Source organism: Elephas maximus, chromosome 14 (genome assembly GCF_024166365.1).
Source record: "Elephas maximus indicus isolate mEleMax1 chromosome 14, mEleMax1 primary haplotype, whole genome shotgun sequence".
NCBI lineage: Eukaryota > Metazoa > Chordata > Mammalia > Proboscidea > Elephantidae > Elephas > Elephas maximus.
Window position 1 is genome coordinate 44,456,220 of NC_064832.1, and position 12,157 is coordinate 44,468,376.

A 12,157-nucleotide genomic window follows, 5' to 3' on the forward strand; every position below is an offset into this window, starting at 1 on the left:
TTCTAGCAGTCCACGGTATTTTCGATATTCTTTTCCAACACCATAATTAAAAGGTGTCAATTCTTCTTTTGTCTCCTTTATTCATTGTCCAGCTTTCATATGCATATGAGGCAATTGAAAATACCATGGCTTGGGTCAGGTGCACCTTAGTCCTCAAAGTGAAATTGCATTTCAACACTTTAAAGAAGTCTTTTGCAGCAGATTTACCCAATGCAATATGTATTTTGATTTCTTGACTGCTGCTTCCATGGGCGTTGATTGTGGATTCAAGTAAAATGGACAACTTCAATGTTTTCCCTCTTTAACATGATGTTGCTTCTTGGTCCAGTTATGAGTATTTCTGTTTTCTTTACATTGAGATACATGCTGAAGGCTATAGCCTTTGGTCTTCATCAGTACGTGCTTCAAGTTCTCTTCACTTTCAGCAAGCAAGATTGTGTCATGTGCATATCACAGGTTGGTAATGAGTCTTCCTCCAAAACAAATTGCATTCCAAGGTCATGGTACCATTTTGCATTCAGAATGGCATCTTTTCCAGTACTTGATATGGTCAGCTTCTTCTTCTACTACTTTTTTGTTAATATTAGACATTCCATAGGTGTATAGTGGAACTAAATTGTGGTTTTAATTAGTATCCCCCAATAACTAATTATATTGCAGATCTTTCAAGGAGGACCTAAAGGTTTCTGTCATTTATAATGTAAGTTTAAATGAAACTATATTCTTATTTTGTCTTCTCTGACCAAGAGTCTCTCTACAGAATTTTTTTCTTTCTAACCTCACTTAAGAGAATGCAATGTCAGATGCATCCATTTGTTTCCCACTCATTTATTCAACAAACATTTATCATATACAGGATATTCTAAGCTAGGAATTAGAATAGTAAGGTATTACCTACTTCTCAAGAAATGTACAGTCTAATAAAGCAAATCCAAAAGGTTAAATAGATATATGTAGACTTTGGTTGTCTTTTCAGGTACTAAGGAGTCCTGGTGGCACAGTTGTTAAAAGCACTTGGCTGCTAACCGCAGGATCAGTGGTTTGAAACCATCAGCCACTCCATGGAAGAAAGATGGGGTCATTAGCTTCCTCAAAGATTACGAAACAAAGTTAAACCAAACACATTGCTATTGAGTGGATCTGACTCATAGAGACCCTATAGGGCAGAGTAGAGCTGCCTCATAGGATTTCCAAAGAACAAGTAGTGGATTCAAACTGCCAGCCTTTTGGTTAGCAGCCATAACTCTTAAGTACTGTGCCACCAGCCTTTGGAATTATACGGAACAGTCCGCTCTGTCCTACAAGGTTGCTATGAGTTGGACTCTATGACGGGAATTTTAAGGTAGTACTTTCTCCCAGTTTGATCTCAGATTCCCATACCAACAGCTTTTAAAGTGAGAAATGCTGGGATACAAGAGAGTTTTCTCTTCAAGGTTTACCAAGAAATAGAGCTTGTTACTTTCATGTCCCCAGTGCCTGTCATAGTACCTGGCCCACAGCCATCACTCAAAAAAACAATGCTTAATAGATTAAGTAACGATTAAATTACTAATATTTTTAATAAATCGGGCAAGAAGAAGTTTGGTCAGAGCACTATCTATTCTAGAACACAGTACATGATTGCACCTGGCTGTTATGAAAAAGAAGATAGGCGAACAGGTCCCTGTTATTACCTTGGAAGGACAGGTGGCCATGGACAGTACCACGGAGAGAAATACGAATTTAGAGATGTTTGACACACATGTGTTTAAAGAATGTATCAGGAGAACTAGAAGAATTAGAAGTTATCCTTGATGTGTATCTGTGGAGGGGACATGGTAATAAAAGGAATTTGTCAATTGGAAGCAGAGGCCTCATTTAAAAGCACGCTCACTTTTAAGCTACAGAGTTATATAAATGTTATAATGGAAACTATGTTAGAAATATGTTTACATTGACCTCCAATTCTATAACCTTCCTTTATGTAGCATTGTCCAGTTAAGGGGAAAATAATGAGTTAAAATAATGGCTTAAATACCAAAAACTGTCTATAGTAACATCTTCTCAATCTGAGATTTGTGTTTTGGAATTAAGCAATAATATCCTACAGTTTACGCATGATTTAAACCCCTCGAATACATAAATACAAGACTAAAGTGCCCTAAATTTTTCTAGCCTTTTATTATGACCCGTTATTTACCCATTTTCTTCCATTTTACATATTTAAAGTGTCAATGTCTGTTAAAATGGGTTAAGAAATACAGACAAACAGCATGTGACACAGCACATTTGTTCATTAGGCTTGTGCGATACAAAATTCTCTATTTCTTTTATGTACAAACACAAAGGAAGTCTATTTGTTTGACATCCAAACACAGTTAAAAATTAAAAAAAAAAAAATCCTGGAAATTTTGATTGGGCGATTAACAATGAACAGGATAGAGAAGTGTACCAAACAGACTGCTGTATTAGTCAATATGGGTGAATGATCTGTATTGTGTAAAATGTCTCTTGAGTTAATAAAATCCTTGCTTATAAACTTGCACTTGCATGGCACCCTCGGACTCTTTATCTCTACTGTCTATCAAGGATTCAACCAGCTTTTTTAATTAACTTCCCTTTGGTGAAGATAACATATCTCGAAGTTCTCCTATCGTGAATTCTCGAAAATATCTCTCTTGCAGTGACTAATAAAGAATAGTTCTAAGATTGAATTTGCAAATATGTACCATTGTTTGCCTTCATACAATTTTTATTCATTATCAGACATATTCTTTAAAAAAGGTCATTGTTAAGGTAAGTATATTAAAAATGTTGCATAGATTAGTGGCAAAAGGAACTGCCTTCTGGAAATCTAAGTAAAATAAAATGCCACTGCACGTTTTACTCTTTTAAAAATTACAATAATTGGCAAGTTACCTTCCCATCTCAGAACAGTAAAAAGATCCACTGGGGCTTTCCAGGCCTTTTTTCTTTTTTTTTTCTTAATGTAAGAAATCCTCTCTCAGGATTTCTCTCTCAATTTCTCTTCTTGCCATCTGACAAGTCTGAACTGATGGCTGAATAACTCAATTAAAACTTTTTTTTTTTTTTTTTGCAGTTTCTCTCCCATTGCCTGAATATTATATAAATGATTCCTATTAAATGTACGAGTAAAAGGAAATGACTTTGCAGGAGATGAACCTTTGATGGCTGGGGATTAACTTTCCTGTGTTTGCACATGGAAGGTCCCTTTTCATTCTTCATAAGTGGGTTCTAATGATATAGCAACTCCATTTATCATGGTACATTAATTAGATGTGCTATACTCCCAAAGATAAAATGTATAAGCAAGATGAAACAATCTTTCCTCTTAAGAATGTCAGGAAGCAGGTTATTCAAACACAGAGAGCACATTTTTCTCTTTTTTTATCTTTAAAAAGCTATTGTTACCTTTTACCCAGAACAATACTTCTTCTTTTCTATTCATCAGCTTCATCCCGCCCTGTTAATTTTCTAAGAATTTTCAGATTCCTCCATCAGTTAACAGTGCATTAAGCGATGTGTAGGTAGACTGAGTTATCGAAACTTGTCACTGTTTCCTGTTTCTGATCATCCTGTGTAAAGACAAGGTGAATAGGTTGACCCTTTTTTGAAAGCCCTGAACCCTACCTACCCACTTCGCCAATTTCGTCACTCACAAAACAGTTCATCCTGTCTTCTCCCTGGTCCATTCCTCTGGACTCAGAGTCCCTCCGCTTTCCTCTCATATGCTCTCATTCAGTCAGCACACCCTGTAAGAATGCATGTAAGTGGTTTAGTCATTTCTTGTGCTTTTACCTTTGTCACTTATATTTGATAAAAATTTGATATTTCCTTCTCTTTTGGGAGAAGGAAGTCATGCGTTAAGACTCAGGATAACTAAGCTATAGGTATGGTTTTGCTACAAATTTACTATTTGAACTTAGCTTACAATTCCTGATCTATAAAAAGAATAAGTTAGGTTATAGAATCTCAAATTTTCCAACAAGTTTTGACCCATTATTAAGTTCTTACATAAAAGGATTTCTCACTGGAAATATTCACTAATGTTTTAACAAAAGTGGTTTGAGATTGACTTGAAAGAATTATTGAATACCTGGTGTAATCATAAATTTAATTTGGTCAGTATGATTGATGGGGTCTCTGGGTGCCTGACTGTTAACCAAAAGAATGGAGGTTCAGTCCCCCCTGGAGGCCTCACAGAAGAAAGGCCTGACCATCTACTTCCAGAAAATAAGCCTTCAAAAACTGTTGATCACAGTTCTACTCTAAAACACAAAGGGTCACCATGAGTCGACTTGAAAGCAACTGGTTTAGTTTTTAGTACTATGATTGATAATTAAGCAGCAGTGTTTTGTATTAAATTAAAAAAAAAAAAAAAGGTGCTGTTGAATTGCTTTTGACTCTTGGTGACTCCATGCATGTGAGGGTAGAATTGTGCTTCACTGGGTTTTTGATGGTTTTTTGGAAGTAGACCATCAGGACTTTCTTCTAAGGCACTTCTGGGTAACATTTTGATTTGCAGTGAACATGTTAACTGTTAGCAACACCCAGGGACTCTTTTGCATTTAATAATGTGGTTTTATTTATTATCTAATTTATTTCTCTAAAAAATAATATAGAAGAGACCTGGGGTAGAGTTTTAACTCCATTTCACAGAGGAGGAAAATGAAGGTCAAAGTGATGGTTGACAGGAAATAAGTACCAGACTTAAGCTTCCGTAGGTGATGCAAACAGTTATGCATTTTGCTACTAAGTGAAAGTTTGGCAGTTCAAACCCACCCAAAGGTGCCTCCACAAAGGGCTGGCAATCTGTTTCCAAAAGGTCACAGCCTTGAAAACTCTATGGAGCAGTTCAGCACATGGAGTCGCCAAGAGTCAGAATCAACTCGAGGGCAAATGGTTTAATTTTTTGGTCCTTGAGGTATTAACAAGGAACCCTGGTTGCATAGTGGTTAAGAGCTCGGCTGCTAACAGGAAGGTTGGTGGTTCAAACCCACCAGCTGCTCCACAGAAGATAGATGTGGCAGTCTGCTTCCGTAAATATATTACAGCCTTAGAAAACTTATGGGGCAATTCTACTCTGTCCTATAGGTTCACTCTAGGTCTGAATCGACTCAACAGCAATGGGTTTGGTTTGGTTTGGTTTGGGTGTGAGATATTGAGTCAAGTGTCAGACAAACATCCAAAAGGAAGGCATTTAGAATTAGATTAAAAAAAAAAAAAGTTTGAGAAAAGCATAATTTGAAGCATTATTTTTTTTAATATGGTTTGAATTTACATTGTAATCATTACAATAATTCAAGGAAAATTAAATTTTTCCATATATCAGTTCATGCATGTATTTAAAATTCATAGTTTTGGAGAACTCTGAATAACCAAGTTCAGAATACCTATGATCAAGAGTAATAAATGATCAAAATATTTTTCATGCTTTTCTTATTGATAGTACATAAGTTCCTTATGTAATATTATATAAGACTTAGAATTATGCATAAAAATAAATATAATTTTTAATGAGTATTATTTTATTTGGTCTGGCTTTTAAACCAGTTCCGCTACACTTTCTTCCTCTCTCCTCCCTCTTTCTTTCTCTTTTTTGCACTTTTAAAGTCATATCTTTTTATAATATGAAGAGTAAGGAAAATGATGCTTTAAGAAAAATCTCCAAAAATGCTACTTAACAAAGATATGTTAAGTCACATTGAGATAATAACAATAATGTCATATTTGCACAGTGTTTCTATATGCCAGGCACTATTCAAAGTATTTTTACACAATTTAATTTATTTAGGCCTTACATCAACCTTATGGAATAGATTTTATCATTTTCTGCCCTTTACAATGGCAGTACTGAGGCACAGAAAGGTTTTGCAATGTGCCAACAACATTTAGAGATAATATTGAGATTCATTTCTGAATGGTTTGGCCCTGGAATCTGTACTCATAGCCACTATGATATATTGCCAGATGAATAAACTTTTCCAATAAGAAATAAAAAACCTCGTATTTCTGTGAAAATAAAATAACATGTTTAGGTAATGTGCATACTTTCAGCTATAGCTTCCCCCTATTTAAACTATCATCTTAATAATGAAAATAAGAATACTGGTAGTATACTCTTAAACAGTTTCAGTGTAACAAAATTTTCTAAAGCCTTTTCTTGATAAAAAAGGAATTTTTGTTTGTTTTTGTGTTTCTTGTTGGAGAGTGACTTTCAATTACAAAAGATTTGAAGCACTATAGAATCCTTCCATGTCTAGGAGAAAATAATACATAATGAATGTGATAAATTACAGAAATTATTGAAAAAACCCATAACTATTAAGTACTAAAAATATCTAAATTCCAATTTAGCCACTCTCAATTCAAATAACACAAAAGAAATAGTTTTCATTTGTGCCATAAATTTTTTCAGAGTAAAGTTGTAAATATGAATGTAACTATTGTGCTAATGACTTTAAATAAAGCCAACATCGAAGAAGAAATACCTGAAGGAGATTACACTAACCAAATAAGAAATTGTAACAAATAACTCCCCATCTAGGTGCCAGTGCTGTAATGATTTTAAATTAGCACAACGACATTTCTAGGATAGGTTGCTCATTTAACATTTTTAGGTTCTGTCTATAAGATCACTTTTAGCGTGAAGCAGTCTATTCATTTTGATTATAACGAAAATTCCCCAATGAAACACTGAAACAGAGGCCAGCAATAACACTTGACTAACCCAATGCCCAGCAAACTACTGCATATCCTTGAGGACAAAAAAGGGAAAATAAACAAAGAACCGAAAATGGCAACATCACTTGCAGATTTCAAACGCATCCTTTCAAAGTACTGTTCTACACACTTTAGGAAGCTCTCTGTATGATCAGCCGACTAAGAGCTTTCTTTGAGCTTTTTTCCATTTCTCTGGCGTGATGTAATTTCCAAGTTTTCTATTCTCGTAATGAAATAAACTTTCATGGAGCCCTGGTGGTGCAGTGGCTAAAAGCCTGGCTGCTAACCAAGTGGTTGGCAGTTTAAATCCATATATCACTTCATGCATACGTGCCACTCCTTGGAAACCCAATGTGGCAGTTCTATGAGTCAAAGTCAACTCAACAGCAAAGGGTTTTTTTTTTTTAATAATAAGTCATTGTCCAGTGTGGAGCAAATATATAATAACATTTGAAAGAAATGTATCTTGCTGCCTACTACTAGAAAGAAAATGGATATCAATAAATTATTTTACTCTCCTGAATTGCTGAAATGTTTTAGTAGAATATATACACAGTTACTGCAGGGAAAGAGTCTTTTAATGTACTTGGTTATTTTCTGCACAAAAAAAAATCCATCTGTCTTATGAATGCCTAAACAAGCAAGCATAATTCTCAAAAAATCGGACATTTCATAGAAGGATCTTTGAACACTGTATAATTTAAATCGACAGTGAGATATTGAGAATGGATGTAAGGTCTGCTTCATGATGAGGAAGTAAATGGAAACCCTCTGGTAAACTTACCAAGATACTTAAGCAAAAATAAATAGATAAAAATAAATAAATAAATCTAGACTGTCAAGCAAATCCCAAAATTATATGTACTAATAAATATACCATGAAAAAAAGAAAGATCATTAAGAAGTCATGTCTCTTTTGTTCAAAGACTGTATAGAAGAATACTGACCAAATGAGGAAAATGCAGAAGAGAATTTCAAATTCTTATGGAATCCAGACTTTCTGGATTCACAGACACTGAATGAACCCACGAAACTATTGCCCTGAGAAAATCTTAATCTAAAAAATGTCCCTGATATCTTCTTAAAATCAAACAAGAATTTAGCTTTACTACTTAAGAATGCCTGCCTTGAGCATTGTGCTGTTTTTGTTTGATCTATATTGGATCAAAATGACCACAGCAACTGAAGAAATTAGATTAAAAAAAAATAGGGGGCAGTAAATTTCTGTTAATGGCAGAGAAACAATTTGGAAAAGGAGGGTGAAAATGGTTGCACAACTCAAAGAATGTAATCAATGTCACTGAGGAGAGAAAAACATCAAGTTCATTAGTCCAAAGCTGCTTTCTAGGAGGTGAAGATCAAGCATATCTGCACTCTCCAAACCTTTTTTTTTTTTTTTTTACCAATTCTGACACCAGCAACCCTCCATGTCACTCTCTACTTCTCTGCTGTATTCAGTAATTCATTGAAGTGGCCACACAGAGTGCACAGATCATACTCACAGTTATAGGGTTTATTACAGAAGTAACAGGATCAGAATCAACTTGGAAGTAACAGGAACAACTCAGGATATAGTTCTTCATTCAGGACAATTTCTCGGCTGCTGCCACTGGGCCTTGCTCAGGGTCTGGCCTCTGCCCTGCTCAGGAAAATTTTACAAGTCTTTCCTTAGCTCTGCCAATAGGTGCCTGAAGGCACCCCACTCCTCCAGGAAGCCTCCTATTCGAAGGCACTCAGCTGTCTCACTCCATGCCTAGGCAAGGCAACTGCAGCAGTCTGCCAGTCCCAAGCCACTTCCATTTCATGACAGTGCTGTCTCCAGTGTTACAGCTCTCCAGTGTCACCAAACTCCAGTGTTACAACTCTGTCTCCTAGGTCTAGAAGGTTCTCAGTGCAGGGACTCTGGGCTCAAAGGATGCACTCCACTCCAGACTCTTCTTCTTGAAGATAGTGAGGCACTCCCTGAACCTCTCAAATTAGCTCTTTTTAAGCCCAGAGGAATGGCAAAACTGACCAGTCCCCTTGGTGAGCAAAAACACCTTATTTGCACACCCCAGCCAAGCACTTTGCGAGAGCTCCAAGATCATGGCTAGAAGGACCATATAAAACCAACTCATTACATCACAGTCACATAGTTATTTAATGATGGCATCTTGATTCAAACCCAAGTAGCTTCTCATGAGCTAGTTGGGTAGGTAGATGGGTATCTGAATAAGTATATAGATTAATACACTTAATGATAAATAAATTAATAAATGGATGGACAGATAATCTAGTACAATTATCAAGGAAATAGGACTTTGGAAAAAGGACCTTTAAACACAATATATTTATTCTTATCTTATGAGTATTCTCATAAGATAAGAATACTTATCTTTATTTGTTAAAATATATGTCTTAGCCAAAGCACACATATTGTGGTGTTCTTTGTCTAAAGATCATATTTGTATAGGAATGATTTCATTTTTTCTGGCGAAATAAAAAGAAAATGTATTATCGTTCAATACTAATAAGATCTCCTGCCCCATTTATAGCATTTTCCTAAGAAATATTCACCTTATGACAACAATAGAATATTATTTTTATTGTAACTTGTGGCAGTGTCTATAACACTTCACTTATTATTCATTAATTTATTTGTATTTATACATTCAGCGAAAATTTGTTAAGTCCCTACTACGTGCCTGACAATTTTCTATGCTGGTATATCTGAGGGATCCACAGATAAAGAGATAATGTTATCATAATTACTGGAATCATGAAGAATAAAGCAGGCTAAGAACATACTAATGTAGAGAATGAAGGTGTTTCTTTTTCATGGTTGTGTAATATTATGTTAAACAGCTAGAAAAGGCACTTTTGAGTTATGGGACTCAGAGCATAGACATTTAGTATTCCAGGCAGAAGGAACAAATAGTATAATTCGTATAATGGCTTGAGGCATGGGTCAAGAACAACAATTAGGGAAGTGTGCCTTAATCAGACTTGCAAAGCCAAGAATGACTGAAGAAGGGATGAAGGGCCAGACAATAAGGGCAATGTAAGCCATAGTATATGAAGTATGGCGATCATATGAAGTGTGAGAGGACATCATTTAAGGGTTTTGAGCAGGGGTATATATTAATGAGTTCCTTTACAGGAACCTATTCTGTGATTCTGTACTGTGACAACCTCTGAAATTTTCAGAAATATTTTTCTGTGATTTATAATTAAGGCTCTGCTTCAATCCTTGATACACATTTTAAAGTTGCACAAATTCCAAGGTAGTAGTCCTAGTTGTTTTATAGCAGTGGCTGTAAACTGTATTGTGCTGAAGAATCACCAAGTTCCATTTCTGCCTAAGATGTAGAAAACTGGAGAGAATCACACCATTCTAACAAAGAAAAGGGAGAAGATAACTAATAGTCATAACATTCTTTAAACCTATCAGAGAGGTGAGGTTTCAATGGCAACAAAGTAGCCTGGATTCCTATAAAAGTCAGTCACCTTTATGCAAAGTGAATTGTGCAGAATATTTCATCTGCACAGGAGATAGAGGAGACTACCATACAAGTGTGTAAAAATAAGCCTACTAAAAATTTAATGAGTGCTAAAGGCTAAGTATGAGATACTATAGGAATATAAACTGCTGGCAGCCACAGATCAAGGCTTCAAGAACACTCATGAGCTCTTTTGTACAGGCATCCACTGGTTTCATGTGAGAAGTTGAGGTGAGTAGTGCAGGATACTTACTGTATTTGTGAGTGTGTCGTACTTTGGTGGCTTGTGTGTGGCTGTGATGCTGGAAGCTATGCCATGGTATTTCAAATGACATCATGGTCACCCATAGTGGACAGGTTTTGGCAGAGCTTCCAGACTAAGGCAGACTAGGAAGAAGGCCCTGGTGATTTACCTCTTGAAAAAAACTGGCCAGTGAAAAACTTATGAATAGCAGTGGAACGTTCTCTGGAAGAGTGCCTGAAATGGCCCCTTTAGGTTGGAAGGCACTCAAAACAGGGCTGGGATAAAGCTGCCTCTTCAAAGAAGAGTTGACCCAAATGACATGAATGGAGTAAAGCTTTGGAAACCTTCATTTAATGATGTGGCAAGACTCAAAATGATAAGAAGCAGCTGCAAACATCCACGATAAGGTGGAAGGTATGAATTATGAACTTGGAAAAAATGAAATGGAACACATAAAGATCAATATCCCAGGCGTTAGGGAGCTGAAATGGACTGGTACTGGCCATTTTGAATACGACAATCATATGGTGTACTATGTCAAAATGACAAATTGAAGAGGAATGACATGGCGTTCATGGTAAAAAAAAAAAAAAAAAAACTTTTCAAGATCTATCCTGAAGTACAACACTGTCAGTTATAGGATAATACCCATACACCTACATGGAAAACCAGTTAATTTGACTATTATTCAAATTTACGCACCAACCATTAATGAAAAAGATGAAGAAACTGAAGATTTTTACCAACTTCTGAAGTCAGAAATTGATCGAATATGCAATCAAGATGCATTGATAATTTCTGGTGATTGTAATGGAAAAGTTGGAACCAAAGAAGAAGGATATGTGCTATTGGTATTTCAAATGCCATCAGGGTCACCCATGGTGGACAGGTTTTTGGAAATATGGCCTTGGTGATAGAAACTGCAGCAAAGGTCACATGATAGAATTTTGCAGATCAATAACTTATTCTTTGCAAATACCTTTCTTCAACAACATGAATGGCGACTATGCACATGGATCTCACCAGATGAAGTACACAGGAATCAATTTGACTACATCTGTGGAAAAAGACGATGGAGAAACTCAACATAATAGTCTGAACAAAGCCAGGGGCTGACCGTGGAACAGAACATCAATTGCTTGTATGCAAGCACGAGTTGAACCTCAAGAAAATTAAAACAAAGTATGACCTTGCATATATTCCACCTGAATTTAGAGACCATCTCAAGAATAGATTTGATGTATTGGACACTAACAATTAAAGTCCAGACAAGTTGTGTGATGGCATCGAGGATATCAAGCATGAAGAAAGCAAAAGGTCATGAAAAATAAGGGAAAGAAAGAAAAGATCAAAATGAATGTCAGAAGAGACTCTGAAATTTGCTCTTGAACATAAAGTAGCTAAAGCGAAGGGAAGAAATGATGAAGTAAAAGAGCTGCACAGAAGATTTTGAAGGGCAGCTTGAAAAGACAAAATAAAGTATTATAATAAAATGTGCAAAGATCTGGAGCTAGAAAAGGAAAGAAGATTCTCAGAGTTTCTTAAGTTAAATGAACTAAAGAAAAAATTGAAGCCTCGAGTTGTGATATTGAAGGATTCTATGGGCAAAAAAAAAAGAACTCAGAAAGCATCAAAAGAAGATGGAAGGAAAACACAGAGTCACTGTACCAAAAAGAATTGGTAAACATTCAACCATTTCAGGAGATAGCAT